General features: G+C 50.6%; 1 long non-coding RNA gene across 1 annotated transcript in view; it reads left to right on the top strand.

Moving 5' to 3' along the window:
* The window catches only part of LOC119471238, a 4,291-nt gene extending 2,212 nt beyond the window's left edge, over nucleotides 1-2,079 (top strand). Inside the window, exons 2-3 of the long non-coding RNA XR_005200269.1 lie at nucleotides 1,441-1,523; nucleotides 1,880-2,079. This is a non-coding gene — a long non-coding RNA (uncharacterized LOC119471238). The remainder of the gene's footprint in view (nucleotides 1-1,440; nucleotides 1,524-1,879) is intronic.
* The last annotated feature ends 811 nt before the right edge of the window (nucleotides 2,080-2,890 follow it).

Raw genomic sequence — 2,890 nt, 5'->3', positions numbered from 1 at the left:
AAAAAAAAAAAAAAAAAGAAAAAAAAAGGAAAAAAAAAATGTGTGAGAGAGATCCCCTTCTACCCTGGCCACAGAGCAATTAAATTATGATTTTAATCCCCTAGAGGTAAGTGTCAGAACCCACAGGTTAGCCAGGTGTAATGCCTCGTGTCCTGCCAACCTAGCTACTTGGGAGGCTGATGTGGGTCGATGGCTTGAGGTCAGGAGTTTGAGACTAGTGTGGGCAACCTAGTAAGACTCCCCTCTGTAAAAAAGAAAGAGGAGGTCAGGCATGGTGGTTCAGGCCTGTAATCCCAGCACTTTGGGAGTCCAAGGTGGGTGGATCACCTGAGATCAGGAGTTTGAGACCAGCCTGGCCAACGTAGCGAAACCCCAGATCTCCTAAAAATACAAAAATTAGCTGGGCACGGTGGCACATACCATGCCTCAGCTACTTGGGAGGCTGAGATGGGAGGATTGCTTGAGCCAGGAAGGCAGAGGTTGCAGTGAGCTGAGATTGTGCCACTGCACCCCAGCCTGAGCAACACAGCGAGACTTCATTTCAAAAAAAAAAAAAAGAAACATTCTTCTCCCCACACCCCAGGCCCTGGCAACCATTTATCTGATTTCTTTCTCTCTGGATTGACCTGTTCCGACATGTCGTAGAAATGGGATCACACATTGTGCGGCCTTTTGCATCTAACTTCTCTCACTGAGCCGGACGTCCTCAAGGTTCTTGTAGCCTGTGTCAGAGCGTCATTCCTTTTCATGGCTGAGTTATATTCCATTGCATGGATATACCACATTTTCCTTATCCAGACACTGATGGCTTTAGATACATGATCTCCTGTGAGGTTGGTAGTCTTATTGCACCCCATTTTGCAGGAGAGGAAACTGAGGCCCAGAGAGGTCAAGCAAGCTGCTTGAGGTTGCACAGCTGCTGGTGGCTTAGCCAGGATTTCACTCCAGGCAGTTTCATCTAGGGTCTGCAAACTGAATCCCTACCTTCCATCCCTTTAACAGTTTGGTATTCAGAGAGACAATGTAGCAATTATTATTATTTTTAAGACAAAGTCTGACTCTGTCACCCAGGGTGGAGTGCAGTGGTACGATCTCGGCTCACTGCACCCTCTGCCTCCCGGGTTCAAGCCATTCTCTGCCTCAGTCTCCCAAGTAGCTGGGTTTACAGGCACCCACCACATGCTTGGCTAATTTCTGTATTTTTAGTAGAGACGGGGTTTCACCATGTTGAGCAGGCTGGTCTTGAACTCCTGACCTCAAGTGATACACCTGCCTTGGCCTCCCAAAGTGCTGGGATTATGGGGGTGAACCACCGCACCCCACCCAATCCAGGCAGTCTGATCCAACGTCTGCAAGTTGAATCCGTACCTTCTATCCCTCTAATAGTTTGGTATTCAGAGACAACGTGGCAATTATAACGTATCTCTGTCATTTTCCCAGGGGAAGATGCGAAGACGCAGACAGGAGCTTGTGACGGTCACCCAGTAAAACATCCCCAGCTACAGCTGGAACTGAAGCCTCAGGTTTGGGCAGGGGACAGTTCAGAAACCTTGAGGGTCCTCTCTGACACCTGGCTGGCTCCCTTGCGCATGTTTCAGAGACATTTCCTGCAGGGAGGCAAGTGAGGGAGGAGGGCAGAACTTAACACGGCACGCCCAAGGGCTCAAACAGTGATTGTCTCCCACCAGGGAGGGTAGGGAGCTGCCAGAGAGAGCCTTGATTATTTCCTGCACTTTAATGGGTCCTTCCTAAAGAGAGTGGCTTTGGTTTCCATGACAACAAGCCCGCAGCATCAGAGCAAGATGGTGTAGTCTCCTCCCCTGACCCACATCTGGTTCGGGAATCTCTACCCCTCTGTCCCTGTCATTCCAAATCACAGGAATCCAGCCGTGGCTCAACCCAAGACCAGAGCGGGCAGCCGAGCAGTGGGCAGTGCTCCCTCTCTGTGGTCCGGCAGGCAGGAGGACCCCTGGCCCTGCACCACGCTGGTAAGGAAGGGACGAATGGAGAGAAACAGCATACGCTGGGCCTGGCGTGGGGGCTCACGCCTATACCTCCAGCACTTTGAGAGGCAGAGGCGGGCGGATCACTTGAGGCCAGAGTTCGAGACCAGCCTGGCCAACATGGTGAAACCCCATCTCTACCAAAAATACAAAAATTAGCCAGGCCTGGTGGCATGCGCCTGTAATCCCAGCTACTTGGGAGGCCGAGGCAGGAGAATCGCTTGAACCTGGGAGGCGGAGGTTGCAGTGAACCAAGATCGTGCTATTGCACTCCAGCCTGGGCAACAAAACTGAAACTCCATCTCAAATAAATAAATAAATAGAAAAATAAAATAAAAATCTCCAGCCAGGAAGGGAGCAGCGGATCCCACCTGTAATCCCAGCACTTTGGGAAGCCAAGGAAGAATGACTGCTTGAAGCCAGGAGTTCCAGATCAGCCTGGGCAACATGGCGAGACTGTGTCTCACCGATAAGTAAATAAATAAAAATAAATAAATAGCTGGGTGTGGTGACACATGCCTGTTGTCCCAGCTGCTTGGGAGGCTGAGAAAGGAGGATTATTTGAGCCCAGGAAGAGGAGGCTGCAGTGAGCCATGATCGGCCGCTGCACTCCAGCCTGGGCGACAGAGCAAGCCTGCCTCAAAACAACAGCATCAAAACAAACACCACAAAACAAGACGAAACTCTACAGCTAACAGTACTCTTTTTTTTTTTGGGACAGAGTCTCGCTCTGTCTCCCAGGCTGGAGTACAGTGGCACAATCTCGGCTCACTGCAACCTCCACCTCCCTGGTTCAAGCAATTCTCTGCCTCAGCCTCCTGCATAGCTGGGATTATAGGTGCCTGCCACCACGCACAGCTAATTTTTGTATTTTTAGTATAGACGGG

This window comes from Cebus imitator, unplaced genomic scaffold (genome assembly GCF_001604975.1).
Source record: "Cebus imitator isolate Cc_AM_T3 unplaced genomic scaffold, Cebus_imitator-1.0 Scaffold53, whole genome shotgun sequence".
In the NCBI taxonomy this organism is placed as follows: domain Eukaryota; kingdom Metazoa; phylum Chordata; class Mammalia; order Primates; family Cebidae; genus Cebus; species Cebus imitator.
Note: the sequence above shows the minus strand (reverse complement) of the source record. Positions and strands in the feature narration are given on the sequence as shown.